The 18,236-nt window shown below is 28.4% G+C and overlaps 1 long non-coding RNA gene across 1 annotated transcript; it reads right to left on the bottom strand.

The window, feature by feature from the left end:
* Positions 1-15,057: 15,057 nt before the first annotated feature.
* LOC124891143 lies at positions 15,058-18,094 on the bottom strand. Its single transcript, XR_007049551.1, has 2 exons — positions 18,043-18,094; positions 15,058-15,352 (listed from the first exon to the last, which is right to left on the bottom strand). It is a non-coding gene; the product is annotated as an uncharacterized LOC124891143 (long non-coding RNA).
* Positions 18,095-18,236: the final 142 nt, after the last annotated feature.

Genomic DNA, 18,236 nt, shown 5'->3' with positions numbered 1-18,236 from the left:
AGGGACTTTAAAGGTGAATTTTTTGTTTTGAATGTAGTTATGCTTGGTGACTTGGTAGGTTGAAAATGATAGGGACTTTAAAGGTGAATTTTTTGTTTCGAATGTGGTTATTCTTGGTGACTTGGTAGGTTGAAATGTTAATTAGTAGCTTGAAATGTGAATTAGTAACTTTAAAAATATTTTTGTCTATCTCGTGTTGTTGGAACGGTTTGAAATGTGAATTAGTAACTTGAAATTAGTTACTTGGAATGTTTTCTTATATATTCATTTTGTAAAAACTAACTACTTGTTAACTTTACATAATTTAGATGTCAGGTAGAGTTGACAAAGGTAAGGGAAAAATTGATCCTACGAAAATAAAAAAACAAAAAAACAACCTCCGTCTTATAGACGACCGACAGGTATTCAAATATTTGAGGGTCGGTTTGCTGATGCGCCAGCATGACCCTCATATTCTAGATCGTCTCGGCACTCAATTCCTGCTCCTACACATATGGGGCCACTTCATGGGTCTACACCGACTCATTCTGCTCCTATCATCGTGCCACTGCCATCACAGTACTATCGGACGACCGCTGGCATATCCGGATATCTACCATCGTCAGTACCCTCCTGTAGTAGTCACCCAAGTTTGCACAGTGATTTTGCTGGATCTATTAAGTTGTCAGATCTTTATCTCGGAGGCACTCCATCCGGTGCTTCAGATCCGTCCATGCCAGTGCATCCACCAGCACTTGTTTTGCAACCTGGAGACAGAGATAATTATGGGAGGCGTTATCTTATTCACTATGGAACAGGGTACGATTTCTAAATATAATAACATTATTCATTTTTCATTGCTATATTATTATGCTTTATGAAATTACTGTTTGATCTTGTGTTGTAGGTTTAGGCCGGATGCTGGAGTTGGAACAATTGCGAGGAAATGCATTTGTCTAAACTTCAACGGCTACTGGACCAATTGGCAAAAGGTTCCAGAAATGGACAGAGAAAGAATGTTTAACGAATTTCATGTATGGATTTAACCTATCGACTACTTAACATATTGTTAGAACAAAAAATTAAATATTATAATTTTATTTTTGCTGTAGAAATATTATTGGTGGGATGATGCGAATGAATGTGCTATAAAGAGAAATTTTCACAGAAGAGCTAGATCCAGATTTAACGGTCTGTAAGATTATGTCAGAACCAACTTAGTACAACCTAACTGGATAAGTGAATCCTTATAGCAACAGTATATTGCTATTGGAATAGCGAAGAATACCAATTGTTGAGGGACAAAGGAAAGAAAGCCCGGACATCATCCAAGGTGGCTCCCTACATACTGTGAGTGCCAAAAGTATGATTGTTGAGGAGGAAAAAATGGTATGTAACTTTTACAGTTTTAATTGTTTGTTTCTATTTAAATTTTTAATTATTTGAAGATTAATAATTTTTTCATATGCAGGAAAAAGAAAAGTGTATGAAGATACCACATGATGAGCTATTCGAGGAGACGCATCTGAAAAAAAAAGAACCCGACTGATGAAGATGTCTGGGTTAAACCTCGTGCAAAAGCTGCCCATTTAAGAATCAAATTTTGAATTTATGAATCTTTTTATCAAATTTGATATTATTTTGGCAAGAATTTTAGGTCTTCGTCTGGTCCTACATCCTATACCTCTTCAGTTGATAGAGAAACCATTGAATCACTAAAAAATACGGTTTCTAAACTCACTAGAGAGCGTGTTGAACAGAGAGATAGGGCACAGAAGAAGGAGGAGGAAACAACATCACAAATCAGGATGTTGCAGGAGCAGTTCAACTCTTTTATTCAGACTGCAGGGATTATTCCTCCATGTCCTGGTAATGCAGTTCGGGCTGCAAAAGGTCTAGGCCCACTGGATGATATCAACACAGATGAGGATGCGGAAGACGAAGATGATGACGATGAAGATGAGTACTAGTTTTTTAACTTTTGTATGAGTTGTACTTTGGATTTGGATATTTTGTTGTAGTTTTTATACTTTTGTATGTGTTGTTGTAGTTTTTACACTTTGGTTTGTTGTTATTATTGTTGTATGGATTTGGACATTTTGTTGTAGTTTGTACTTTGGTTTGTTGTTGTTGTTGTTGTATTGTATGGTATTTCATTTGTTGATTTTTGTTTTTTAAATTTTTTGCATAAAACCGACTACAAGTGGTCAATTTTTCTAAAAATTTTACAAAAAACCGACCACAAGTGGTCGGTTTTAATAAAATTAATTAATTAATTTTAAAATAAAATCGACCACTTATGGTCGGTTTATTTTAAATTTTTTTATTTTTAAACTCATTTTTTTCTATTTTAATAAATAATAATAAATTTTAAAAATATATATATTTTAAAAAAATGACCACACGTGGTCGATTTTTAAAAAGTTACCACAATTTTACCGATCACGCACTTTGGCCGGTTTTGTGGTCAGGATTTGAGGAAAATTGACCACTTGTGGTCGGATTTTGTGGTCGGTTTTCCTCTTTTTTTTAGTAGTGGTGATAAAGATGAACTGAAGTTTGGCCAACTATTTAGACTCAAATGTCAGAAAACTTTTTCTTTTCTTTTTACAGATTCAATTAATTGATTTAAAAATATTTTTCATTTATCAAAACTAAAATAAAATAGCAAACAATTAAAACAAGTTGCGGTAGCTTTGAGCGAGAATCAAAAAAGAGGGTGAAGAAGATGACGGAGAGGGGGGTGGTTGATTTTCTTTTTTTTATTAAGAAATTATTATTTTAAAAAATGAATAAATAATTCTTTAAGTTATTTCTTTAAATTTTTCAAACAAAATAAAATAAAATATCATTTGGATCCATTCAGGCACCAAATAAAAGTGAGGAACATTTTTCTTGCTACATTAGCACTTTATACTTAATAGGTACCATTTTGAATAATTTAGGTGTTCAGTAGGTACTAGTCCTAGTTGAGTTGTCTAAGTGAATTTCGTAGACAACTTTAAGGGTCTATCGGTGACTTAAGTCTTATCAATACATATATAGAAATTTTATCGAAGCGTTTGGGTAGCGTGGTAACCCAGTTCCATTTTAATTTGTCCCTAGACACACCCTTTAAGAAATTTACTTATTCCAAGAAAATATTTTCTTTATCTCAAAATTGTTGACATGTATAGATTTTGCATGACTTAAGGAAAAAATTAATTAAGAGCGTGATCTAAATAATGTAATTCTTATTATCTCTTTAATCTTCATCTATTTACGTGTCTCTTAATTCTAGAATAATTATTACTAAGGTTAGAGTTTGAAAAAAATGATTAATTACTCTTGATCTTTTAAATATGCCAACTATTTTGAGACAAGTTCTTTTAGCAAATATGTCAACTATTTTGGAACGGAAAGTAAGAAACATTTTTACCATCTTACCACATTAATCAAATGTACCTTGAAAAATAAATAGCTCTCTAATGGTGTAAAACTCTATTTTATTAAAACCGGAGTAATTTTTCAAGAAGAATATTAATTCTTCGTGGTTAGGTAAAACATCACTTACTCTGAAGCAAAATGAAAAAGTAAAGTATCACTTATTTTGAAACGTCCGGAGTAATTAAAGATACAACTAAAGAGTATAATAATTAAAGGAAAAAATTCACAAATAGCATACTTAAGACCTTGATGCATAACAACACTTTCATAATTACCTAAGGTAGCAACTTGTATTTTGTATTTTAACAAACTGTTGCTAAGGAAAAAAAATGGTTTTACTATCCTTAATTAACTGAAATTAGTTGAGGTAAATATGGTAAAATTACCTTAAATTAAATATGAAGATTCCTTTCCCATTAAAACCTAATAAATCAGGAGATTTTTGTTATTTGTTAGCAACAACAATTAAATTCAATTTTTAGTTTCAAAAAACGTGTTTAGGCAAAACAAAAATTAAAATCAATTGAATCTTTTTCTGTTCAATTTCATCTAATTGAACAATCAAACTAAAGTGTATCTTCTTTTGTTCAATTTCTTCAAATTCAACGATCAGTTTCTTCGAATTCAACGATCAACTGTACCTTCTTCTAAATAATTTGTTTGAATTCAACCATCGATTGTAAATTCATCCTTTACTGTTGTTGAAGGTATTCATTGATAATATTTTTTCTCATATCAATTTCATAAGGTTTTATGAAATTGAAAAAATGGAATTTGTTCTAAAAAAATTTTTGCATCATTACAGTTATTTGGTTAGAAATTTTTTTAGTGATCCATTACTGCTACTTCGTTCAAATTTTTCATGACATCGTTAATTTATATTTTAATATTTTGTAGATAAATTTTGAGTAAAAGTTAATGTTACAGTAAATTGATCCGGTAGAACAAAATAGTGATCGAAATCAGTTTTTCAAGCTAATCAACATTCATTTTTTTTGGAGTTTTGATTCTCGAAATTTATAGTATATCTGTATATGTGAAAAGTTTGTTTATAGATAATTTGGTTGTGTTCGATTATGGAGGTTGTGACTTTGATTGTATTTAATGTTGAACAACTAATTTTTAATAGTATTTTGTCTGGAAAAATTTTCTGTGTTTGTATTTTAAGTTTAACAAATGTTTCGTAATTATATTTTTGGGAGTAGTTATTGGCTGTAGAATTTTTGGGAGTAGTTGTTGGCTTTGATTGTATTTAATTGTATTTTATTTGTAGTTGTATGTTTCGTAATTGTATTTTCGGGAGTAGTTATTTCGTAATTCTACGTTTATAACTGTAGAATTTTGTTTGAGTTTTTGTTGTGTAAGTGTATGTTGTAACTATTGACAACTTACAAATATGTATATTTTTATATTTTAGGTGAAATAAGTTAGCAATGGGAAGCATATCAGTTCTCGTGAAGCACTCTGGAAGGTGGATGTATGAAAAAATTATGAAGAGTACGTCACTGACGCAATATTGTTGAGCACGACGGCATCATTCAATGAACTACACAATCTTTTGGCATCTCACATAAATGTGGATTTGAGCAGCAGACGTATTCAAGTGGAATATCAAATCACTGGTAATGTAGGGCAAATACATAATGTATATGTTGTTGAAATAAGTGACGTCCAAAATAATTTGCATCAAGTGTTAAATACATCTGCTGAAGGTGTTAAAATCGAGCAGGGATATGTTTGAAAAGAAGAACATCAACTCATGCAGTGGTTGTGGGTCTAAGCGTAACAATAGGCATTCATGTAGAAAAATATCGTAAATGATACATTTGTTCTTTTGTATTCTTTCTTTATAATTTCTTTTGCACTTTTCATAATAATGAACTCATTTGTAAGTTTAAAGATCTTTATCGATCATTTGCTACAATGAATTATAAATAACAATTAATAATACAGTTATGTATTACTAAATTTGATAAAAAAAAGATACATATGCTTTTTATTTAAAAAAATACTATATTTTAGGGTATATGTATTTGATAACTGAGATATTTTTCAAATATGATCACTTATATGTATTTGAAACATAAAAGTATTTAAAAGTATTTGAAAGTAAATGAACAAAGTTAAATCTGAATAATGCATATGTATATATTGCAAAATCTAAACATTTTTAATTTTTAAGCTAAATCTCACTGTAACAAAAAAAAAATACTGAAATAAAATACAGAGTACAAAATTATTGAAAACATATTAAACATAAATGACTAAAATGAATTACTTTCATTCACTTCAAATTTAGTAAGTTTGATTCATTTCATGTGTATTTTGAAAGTAAATAAACAAAGATTAAAATACATATGATGTTAACTGTATATGTATTTTTAAGTTAAATCTGAATACTGCATATGTATATATTGCAAAATCTGAACACTGCATATGTATTTTAAAGTTAAATCACACTGTAACAAATACAATTGAACACTGAAATAAAACACAGACTAAAATGAAAGACTAAAATGAATTACTTTCATTCAGTTCAAAATTAGTAACTTTGATTCACTTCATATATATTTGAAAGAAAATGAACCAAGATTAAAATACATATGATATTAACTGCATATGTATTTTTAAGTTAATATGAATACTGCATATGTACATATTGCAAAACCTGAACATTGCATATGTATTTTGAAGTTAAATCTCACTGTAATAAATAAAACTGAACAGTGAAAAAAAAACAGACTACAAAATTATTGAAAACATATTCAACATAAAAGACTAAAGTGAACTACTTTCATTCACTTCAAAAATAAGTAACTTTGATTCACTTCAAAATATAAACTAAGTTTCTACAATTAATATCAACATTCAGATAAATTTTGTCAGTTACACAATGTAATAAAATCTTCAACCATCAGACTTCTAATACTTCTGTGACACTAGTTATCTTGCTTTTTCTAACAGGCCTCAATGACGTTTCGTTGTCACTTTGAGCTTTTGCTTCTTTTTCCTCATGATGTAATTCCACATTAGTGAAGCATATCTTGTACGAAATACGTTGGGATTGAACTCAAGTGAAGGAACGCCTTGATCATAAGAAAGGTACTCTGCGTATGTAACCATATACAAACCATAGTCCCTACAAAAAATATTGAATAATAATTAAAATATATTTTGTGTTCTGCAAATAATACATCAATATTTCACATCAATATAAACTGTAAACTTCCCTCAATATCATTATCACTGTAGCAGCACATATGTGGTGCAAACTTGAAAGTTTTCTTACAATGAATATTTCATCACGCGGCACCTATATAAAGTAAAACTACACCTTATTAAACTGTGAAAAATAATACAACACAATCAACACATCAAAAAATACATATAAATATGCATATGTTATTGAACAAAATAAAAACACAAAACCATTACTAAAGCAAAATACATATGAAATTTGATATGTATGTATAAAAATACAAATGTTTCTCTATACCTTAAAATGTATGTTGAACCTAACAAAAATACAAATGAAAGTGCATATATATCTATAAAACATACAAACTACATACGTATACCTTAAATGTATATTTAGTCAGTCATTTGTATATATGGCAAGGCTACATAAATTGTATTGAAAAATTATTTAAAAATATATTTGTATTTCAACATATATAAATACGTCCATAACCACGAATGTATTTGTATATTTCAACATTCTAATATACTAAAAATACATATCAAGTATAATAAATTCCATACATGCAACTTAGCAAATTCATTTAACATACAAATACAACTAAACATAGCAGTTTTACAAAAAATACAAATAAAAACATGTTAACCCAAAATATATGTTTAACCTATCATCTTCACAAATTAGCTTTACTGAAATCCCTAAATACATATCAGTTGATTAGTAAATACATATTAGCTTCACAAAAAAAAAATTGCATATTACCCAAAATTGATAACAGCTTTACTGAAATTCCTAAATACATAACAGTAAATAAAAATACATGTACAAAAAAAATACCTCTTTCTCCATGTTTTCTTCAACAATAAATCAACCCAAAATCATCTACAATATTCATTCAACTCCGTTTATCCTTCATTAATTGCAACAAAATAAAATTCAGTTCCAATTCTCATCCAAAATCAATTTTTTCAACTATATCAAGTTATCAACTCATAAAAAATCAAATTTCACTGAAAAACAATTGAAAAAAAACTATCAATAATAAATCAACCCAAAATCATCTACAATATTCATTCAACTCTGATTATCCTCCATTAATCGTAACAAAACAAAATTCAGTTTCAATTCTCATCCAAAATTTAATTTTTTCAACTATATCAACTCATAAAAACGACCTCAATAACGACCTTGATAATGATTTACAGTACAAAATATAAGAAAAAAATTGTTAAATAGATAACATGCAATAACTGAATTTAATAGTTATCTGATTTTGTGGCTCACAATCCTTATAAAAAATGTGAGAAAATTGTGAGGAAAAAAATTGAAAGTGAAATTTGAGAGATTTGAAAGAAAAAAGAGAAAGAGAAAAGGTAAAATTAAAAGGAAAAAGAAAGATTAGTCTGCAATTGGCGTGAAATCCGCATGTTAAACAAAGTAATTTTTTAGAGACGCACAAAGTGGGAGACCACACTTAAAATAATGCTAGGTTTGCTACACAAGGTAATTTCATTAAAGTGTTGCTATTTTTTATAATTTAAGTCTTAGGTATGTTACTCCATGTAGTTTTCCCATAATTAAAAGGGAAGTGCTAAATGACCACAATTTTTAGCCCAAATTTGGCCACAATTGTAAAAAGACCTTCATAGCCTTGTTTTAGATTTTATCATATTTTCTCAAATAAATTCCCTCCAAATTTTCTTAATAAATGTAGTAATTTTTTTCTATTCCCTAAACTTATTGAACAACTAAAATTGATTAATACATGAATAATTAATGAATTTAAGGTACTTTTATTATTCATTATCATGGACATAATATATGTCATTTGAAAATTTTCTAAATGCAAGATATTTTTCCAACTTTGTATACCAAGTAAAAAATCAAATGGCCGATTTATTCAAATATCTTTTTTAAGCTATTATTTAGATTTTATCCTTATTCTAATGCAAATATGGTCCTTGAAAAATTATCCTTTCAAACAATATTATTATACTCGAGTATTTTGTTTGTTCAAGTTTACAAATAAACATTAGATTATCATCTTATATTTGTAACTAATTTTAAAAATAATTAATACATATTATTCAATAAATTTTCACATAACTTAATTAAATATAATTCAAAATACAAGAAAATATGAGTCTATAACCTCATTCAACAATGTAATTTTATTTTAATTCAAAAATTAAAATAGCAATGCAGTTAATCAGTTTTACTAAATGAAAAAAACAAATAAGCAAATAAAAAATAAAAATACAAGCAATTAAATAAAATTACAAGAAGTAAATATTGAGACATAAAAGGAAAGGAAATGGATGATATAAAGTTAATTAAAAATTAAATTTCATCTGAATTTTTCCAAATCATATCAAAAATATAATAGAGGTCCAAAATAAATTAATTACACTAATGTAATCGCACGTGTCTTACACATATAATATTTGTTTATTTAAAATTAAATAGTTTTATCTATTGCAAAAATTTTAATAAAGTGTAAAAAATTCAAATCATTTTTCAAAAATCCTTCATACTTTAATATAATAATATAAATATAAACAGATATTTTAGTATTGGTACATACATATTTTACCACCAGAAGTTTCAAATGATTGATAGATCATCACTTTTGCATTTTAAATGCAGTATCTTTTCCCTTGCTGTCAAAGGGTAAAAGAGACACATCAATTTGAACCATATTTGTGGTATGATTATTTTTCTTTCTTTTCTATATTAAAAATTTTTCCTTATTTTTGAATTCAAATTTTTACAAAATCATTGATTATATTTTTATTGAGTACATAACTTTTAAAAATTTGGTACTTATTAAATTTTTCTTATTCTGATACTTTTATATTTATTTCTAGATTTTTCAAATCTTCTAAAAATCAAATATAGTTGATTTAGAATTCTTAAACTAATATTAGTTGTTATTAATTCTGATGACTTCCATATAAGGAAATGTTTTATCATAAATATATTTAATTAACTTTTAACTCTTAAATATTAGAAAAAAATAATGAAAAGACGATTTTATCGAAAGCAAAGACTTTTAATAAAGGACAAAAAATTCAAAAAATATTTGTTAGACACTTCACACTTTTCATATACTAGTCAAGTGTACGTGCATTTCACGTGTGGTTCGTGTCAAACTGTCAATCAGCTTGTTGTCCAACATATATTTAATCCAATATTTTATGTGCTAAACATGTATATAGCTCACTGACTATGAAAAAGATACAAATAGTATTTGCAAATAACATCATATATATTTTCACAAATTTTTTTGAGTAAATGGACATCAACTTGAAATTAGATGAAATAACATCAAATAAATGGAAGTAACATAGTGAATAATGAATAATATTAACAGAGTAATATTTTACGACAAATAAATTAATAATATCAAAATAATATAAATCAAATCTTTACACGAAATTTCTCAAAGTTCGATCGAATATTCATCTATATGTAAACTATAAAGAAATAATGCGATAATGGAGATATTGGTATAATACGATTAAATCTAATTTTTACACAAAAAATTCTCAAAGCCCAATCGAACGCTCATCTACCACCTATATTAAGCAGAAAAAATAATAGATAATTACATAACTAAAACTACAATAATCGAGATACTAAAATAATACAATTAAACTTAATTTTTACACAAAAAATTCTTTAAAGTTCAATCGAACATTTATTTATAATATACACTTGAACATACAAAAACTGCAACAAAATAATGTGATAATCAAGATAATAGAACAATACTATTAAACCTAATAATTCTTACAAAAAATAATAATAAACTCATATCATTATAAAATCCATGTCAATATTCCTCACAAAATAAAGATTATCTAGTATTGGCAAAATAATGCTTGTGGAGGTGATAATTTAACAAAATTCAATAGAAAAATTCTTATGCATATAGCCAACTACGCATTTAGATTATAAAGTTTATTATAGGTAATTATATGATCAAACAAATTGAGAAGTACTCCAATGTACTGGAGACGAATGAGGTACAAATCTTTATAATTGGAGGATTTTTCTAACCTTATTAAAATTTATTGAAAATTTGTTCCTAATACAATAGGATTTTTTTTCTTACCATATATTTTTAAAAATTATAAAATTCTATTTTTATATAAAGTAATTTTTTATAATTGGAGGATTTTTCTAACCTTATTAGAATTTATTGAAAATTTGTTCCTAATACAATAGGATTTTTTTCTTACCATATATTTTTAAAAAAATTAGAAAATTCTATTTTTATATAGAGTAATTTTTTAATTGATATATAAGGATTAAACGGATAATTCCTAAATATTAGGAATTTAGCACCAATCACTTCCTTCTTATACTTAATAACTTTTCTTCTTGCTTTAACTTACGCCAATTCTATTTATCATTTTTTCCCCGTTTTTTTAAACCTTTTCCAATTTCAATGGTTAATGACTTTTAAGTTTCAACCAAAAAATATGTTCTTTTTCCTTTTTTATCTTATCAAGTTTTATTTATTATAATTAGATATTAAAAAATTTTATTTAAAAAATTAGTAAATGACATTTTTGTCTATTACAAGACTTTCTAACGAAGGGAAAAAGTCCACTTCACTTTTCTAAGGGTCTTCACACTTTTAATGAATTATAAATTATGGATATAGATTATAGATTCAGGATGATATTAGAAACATCTTTAATGTTTTACTTCTTAACACAACATGTTGGGGGTATACGATATTATACTTGCTTTCCTAAGTTTGATTTCTTTAAGGTAAATACATAATTACCCCTCTGATATTGTCCAAGATTTTTGAAAAGACACTTAAACTTTCAATACCACCTATTACCCCACGATTCTTATTTAATTCCTTGTAAATACACCATTTTGACCATATTCTGCAGCAACCCTTAGGCGCATGGTTTGCACTTTCTTTTTAAATAATAATTTAATTATTAAAAGGTTAAAAAGGTTGGGTTTAACCCAATAACCCGACCCAATTGTAATAAAATATCCCCTATCATTTCAAACGATTCATTTTCCATTTCTCTCTCTCTCTTCTTTGATTTTTCTTTCGCGACTTACACTCTAAGCTCACACTCGAAGGAGATTAAAGATGTTTGGGAGAAATTTTTTGGGGGAAAAATACGTATTAACCTAAGAGTAGGGGATTTTACAGGTTAGGATTTTGTGAATTGTAGTTTTAATGTCTCTAATCATGGCTTTTTCGAAGTTGTATTTTTTGGGGGGAGAAATATTTTTTAGATCATAATTTAGTGAAATTGATGCAAATATAAACATACTCACTTATGCATGTACAACGTCTTTGTTTTAATTTTTGTCGATTTGATGGATTCTTCGAAGTTGTGTTTTTTAGGGGGGAACATAATTTACTGAAATTGATGCAAATATGAACATATTGACTTATGTGTTTGTTGGATGTTTGTCGATTTTTTGCATATGTTGTTGTTACTGTTACAGTGTTGTAGTAACATGTACAACTCAGAATTCTTTTTAGGTGTGTGTCAAGTGGGGGTGGCTGGGGTGGGGTGGGATGGGTGTTTTTTTTCTTTGTTTACTGATTTCAATGTGTTTATGTGGTTGAATTATAGGTTTTTCAGGTATCTTTCAATGGCTTTTGTGCTTGTAACTTTAAGATGGTATCATGAGGGTGAAATAAAATTTGGTCCCCCACCTGAATATATTGGTGGGTCTGTGACTGAGTTTTTCGATAAAGATGTTGATATGATGTCTTACTTTGAGTTAAGAGACTACATTAAATATCTAGGATATTCAACTTAATGTGATTTCTTTGTTAAATGAAATGGTTATTTGGTAGAAATTAAGTGTGATAAGGTTATTTTTTACATTGTCAATATGTTAAAAAATAGAGATAAACTTGAGGTGTATGTTTCACATGGGGTGACTGAACCTGATCAGGCCCCACTTCAATTGGAGTATTTCCCCAATACAAGTGACAATGGGGTAGGTGGGGAATATTTGAACCTTATTAATGAGGGTGATGCTTCTAGCTCTTATTTTTAGCCTTGTACTCCTAATTTCCCTTCTAACACTCTTGATGAGCCTCTTCATTCTAATATACCTTCCAAGTCTTTTGACCCTACAATAGATGAGGATCTAAGTGATGATGCTTTAGAGGATGATTTAGATTCAGAAGGGAATACTAGTCTGGACAGTGATGTTGACAATAATGTCCATCAAGAATATATTGATATAAGGGCTAGTAAAGAAATTTCAATAGGTTACAAAGAAAAAGTAGAGGCATAACAGCTGAACAGGTTAATGTTGGTGAAAAAGGTCCAGCTATAGGGTATGATGAGTTAAATATTGACACTAGGGATAGCCTAGTTGGTAAAATAGGAGGTGATGAACCTTACTACCCAAGTGATGAAGCTCCTAGCTTTGAATTAGATGATGAAGCAGGTTGGAGAGATGGTAAAGATGGTGATGAAGTAGTGCAACAACCTGTGATAAGAAAGAATAAAAAAATAGAGTTGTTTTTTATGAAACTTATGAAAAAATTATTTGGGAATTAAGGTTGGTTTTTCCAAATGTAAAGGATTTAAGGCTGGCAGTAACCAGATATGCAATTCAAGAAAAGATTTAAATTAAAAAATATGTGAATAAGCCTTCTAGAGTTAGAGTGAGGTGCTGCAAAGACACTTGTCCTTGGTTGTTGATGTCCTTTACCATAAGGAATATGAACCCATTAATTTTGTGGATACCTGCTATCACAAGGATACCTACCTCAGCACATATGCTCATTTTATTCAACCAATGAATAACATGAAAATGTGGCCAACATCAAATAATCCTACTGTGAAGCCACCAAAGATCAGAAGTTGCCCGAAAGATCACATAAAATTAAAAGAAAGGAGGCTGATGAAAGTAGAAAAACTGAAAAACTTAGCAAATATGATACTGTAATTACTTGTAGCAAATGTGGTACTCAGGGACATAATAAAAGATCATGTCCTACAAGAGATTAACCTGGTACAAGTCAATCTACTGGAACATCTTCTCAGGCACGGGTATTTGTATAATCATTATCTAATATACATTCTGTTAAGTACAAGGACTAATTTCTTAAAACACAGGCTGGAGAGGGAGAGCAAAGGGCAGTGGTCCAAGTCATTCAGCTGGAACATCTTACCAGTAAGAGGTATATTTATTTATATGTTACTATCAATTTTTTTTAAAGTATGTGTACTAATATCTCAATAATCAGGCCACCACAAATATTGTAAATGCTACTAGAGGAAGAGGTAGAGAAAAAGGCAGTGTTTTAGGTGGTTCAAGTTTTCCAAATATCTCAAGTGGTCGAAGAAGAGGAATGACTCAAGAGAGCCAAACCAGTTCTGCCAGTGGAGCGGGCATAGGAAGGGGTGTGCCTCCTTAAACGCAAGACCATGAGGACAACAGTGAAAGACATACAAGACCTTTTAAAAGTCCAAGGATGGTAGGGATTGGAATATACCAAGTTGAAGATGGATTTACCACTCTTAATGTAAGTAGTTTGTAGAATTTTTGTTTGTGCAGCCTGAAATTTCTAAAGATTGCCTTATAATTTCTGTAATTTGTTTGTGCAGCCTGGAATGCCAAGTAGAAGAGTCATTAGCACTGGTGCAAAGGTCACAAAGAGGTCTGATGTTGTGACTGGTTATATTGGCTACACACCAAGACAAAGATTCAAATGGAAAGGAAAGTCAACCATTACCAATAACAAACTTACAAGAATAAGGGTTGAAAAGGTTATTCAAACGAGGTTTGCAGTTGCTGCTAAAAACTCAAGGCAAAAATATTTCAACTAGGAAGACTCATGTGCCATGGAAGTAGGACATCTTGCTGATATGATCTGTATATTTTGGTGGAGATTGTTAATATTGTCATAAATAATTAGTTTTTGTATGTTTTGTTGATGGTGATAGCATTTTAATCTTATTTTATAGCAATCAAACAATGTTTTAGGCAGTTTGTTTTGTTATGTACCTTTAGGTATTAAGGTATGTTTTGTTAGGTACCAAACAAAACAAGCTTTGTTGTTCAAATTGAAACAATGAATGTGTTGAAATGAAGTCCTCATTTTCTCTCATTATGGTTGTCTTGTTAGTCTATTCACTACACTTTACGTTTAGAATGCTCACAAATGTTGTCAATATCACAATATATTAATACAAAATAGATTGAAAAGGTGCTACACAATATATTAATATAAAATACATTACATCTTGTTAAGCAACTGCTATTCCGACAAGAGAAAAGACAAACACTTAGTGTTACACAACCAAACAAAATTTCATCTTGTTAAGCAACTGCTATTCCGACAAGAGAAAAGACAAACACTTAGTGTTACACAACTAAATAAAATTTCATCTTGTTAAGCAACTACTATTCCGACAAGAGAAAAGACGAACACTATTTTGTAGAATAAGAGAATGACTATGACAATTTTAATTACACACAGTTACATTTATCATCCGTTCTCTTGGTAATGCTAGTCCAAAATAGAAAAAACTCTACGACAATCATGACGATGAGCTTCTAATTACAAAATTTGATCTTCTTCTCCTTCTTCACCACTCATTTGCCATTACTTTTATAAAATACCAATGTTTCTTCCAACTCCTTGATTCTCTTCGCCAATCTCGAAATAACTGTCTTCGATCGTAAATCAGTTTTTTTCGGGTCCCTCCATCTAAAGAAGTTGCATGATTTCTCCTAAAAGGGGACATAAATAAATTAATTGAACAGAAACAGGAGGAAAAATAAGAAAATATGTATAGGACATAAACGATAGCGTGGACAAGACCAAAATCTTCTAGCTAGGTTGCCCTCCGACCATGATGTTTGCATTGACAGTAAGTCTCCATGTTTGCATCGCATTTTTACACACAATATGGGATCGTTCTCGTCATTACAAATTTGATTCACGGTTGCATTTGACATTGTAAAACTATTTTCGGCAAACACCTAGTCACAAAATTTAACATGATTTCAAAAAATTAAAAAAATTAAGACGAAATTAAAGCTTTTAGGACTGATTTTCTTTAGAAATTACAACATAAATGGAAACATCTTACCTTTTAAGGTTGATTTTGTTGAGAAAATAAAGAGAGACAAAAAATTTCTTCAAAATAACCAACGGCTATGTTAATGGCAAGGAGGTTGTGGTTTTAAAGTGAAGAAGAAGAAGAAGGGAATTTAATTTCTTTTGACATTTAATTGACACGTGGCGGATTTTAATTGGTGAACTAAATCACATTTAATGGTTCACGCGTCTGGAATGCGTGACTACACGCAGAGCCAAAAATTAAGTCAAAATTGTGTATTTACAAGGGATTAAATAAGAATCGTAGGGTAATAGGTGGTATTGAAAGTTTAAGTGTCTTTTAGAAAATCTCGGACAACATCAGAGGAGTAATTATGTATTTACTCATTTCTTTATAATAATTTTAATTTAATATTATTAATATTGAAGAAAATGTATTTGATTATTTTCTACACCAATGTGTAGTTGAATAGTAAATTGTGCAAACACCTTTTAAACAAATAAATAAAATAATTTTTGTGTACTAAATTTTAAAGATAGAATACTTTTATGTCATAAATATATATATTTTAAAGTTAGATGACGTTTATGTTTTAAAAATATTGAAACTAATTTTTTATGTGATAGAATCAATGTTAGGTAATAGCAAATAAATTTTACCTATCTTTGATTTCAGTTATTCAATTTTTCAATTCTTTTAATTTTCACTTACAACATGCTTAGTGTAGTTCCACAATTTTTCATACCGCAATTATTTTTAAAAAAATTATGAAAATAAAAATGAAAATTAATTACTCATCAAAAATATTGGTTCAATTTCATAATAATTTTAAAAAAAAAAAAGACATAAGAGGAGTAAAAGTGGTATAGAAAAATTACACACATTAATCATTAACTGCTTGAAAGTGGAATCTAATCTTATTCTTTATCCGTAAAAGGGTACTCTCGCATAAGTATAACTTGACATGTTTGTCATAATAAAATTATGTGTGTAAATATTTAAATAATTAAGTCACTTAATTAAATATAATTCCAAAGACAAAGAAATATGAGTCTATAACCTCGTTCAATAATGTAATTCTATTTTAATTCAAAAAATATTAATTAGAGTTCATAATAAATATTTAATTTATTTTTTAAAAGATGATGTTTAATAAATATGTAAAACTTCAACATTAATAGGTGACTCCCTTGGGTTGTTATAAAATACGATTAACACTTATGAATCGTATGATTATTTTGATTATTTAAAGTGTCGCTGTCGACTATGTCTAAAGTGTTTGGAGTTTTTACTATTGTTACTACAATATTTTTTAATTGTGTTTAAATATTTATTTAAACGTAATAATTTATAAAATTATTAATTAGAGTTCATAATAATAACAAAAATAAGTAATGATTTTCAAGTGACCAAATCAGTATAACATATGAGCGCAAGACTATAATACTAACGTGTGACTTACTTGGGTTGTTGTTAACTAGAGTCGATACTCCTGAACAATTTGATTTTTATAAAATATTATCAAATTGCATTTAGAAAATTTTTCAAATTATGTAGTTTAATTTTCTTAAAAATATAATAATTAATATATGTCAATAAAGAGATCAACTCATAGTGTGACGGTATTATTATAAAATTTGGGTCATTGTGGACAAAAGAATTTATTCTTTAAGTTAATAACCATATTGAAAAAGGACATTACTCTTACCCTGTATTAGAGAGAAGCCACACAGGAATATTTATTGTAATTAATTAAACTTTATTTTAAATATTTTTTAAACATAATTTTTGAAATATTTCAATAACAACAACTCAACACACTTTAGAACTGGTAAATATCGACATATTATTAAAATCATGCATATAGTTCATAGGTGTCGAACCAAAAAGAGGAATACATAGGTGTTGATCGTACAAGTATTTCGCTTCTATGTTATGCGAATTTGATAAATTATGAATTATTACTTTTACTTGTTAGTAAGACGGCCTCTAAGTAATTATTTTTTAATAATTATGTTAAAATAAAATTAAACTATATATTTGAATAATTTATAAACGTAATTTATGAAATATTTCAATAACGACAACTGATGACACTTTAGAACTGGTAAATATCGATACATTATAAAAATCATGCATATAGTTCATATTTGTCGAATCAAAGGGAGTGAGACATAAGTGTTGATGGTACAAGTCTTTCGTCCCTATGTTATGCCGGTCTGATAAATTGTGAATCATTTACTAAAATAACCTCTTTCTTATTTTTTAAGTATTATGTTTAAATAAAACTAAAAAATATATTTGAATAATTCTCAGGCATAATTTGTAAGATATTGCAATAATGACAACTCAACATACCTTAAACCTAATGAACGTTGACACTTATAGAAATCATGCATATAGTTCATATCTGTCGAACAAAAGAGAATGAGATATAAGTGTTAATCATACAAGTCTTTCGCCCCTATATTACGGCGATCTGATAAATTATGAATTTTTACTTATATTTGTTACTAAAATGACCTCGAATGAATTATTTTTTTAATTATTAC

This window comes from Capsicum annuum, chromosome 1 (assembly GCF_002878395.1).
Source record: "Capsicum annuum cultivar UCD-10X-F1 chromosome 1, UCD10Xv1.1, whole genome shotgun sequence".
NCBI lineage: Eukaryota > Viridiplantae > Streptophyta > Magnoliopsida > Solanales > Solanaceae > Capsicum > Capsicum annuum.
Note: the sequence above shows the minus strand (reverse complement) of the source record. Positions and strands in the feature narration are given on the sequence as shown.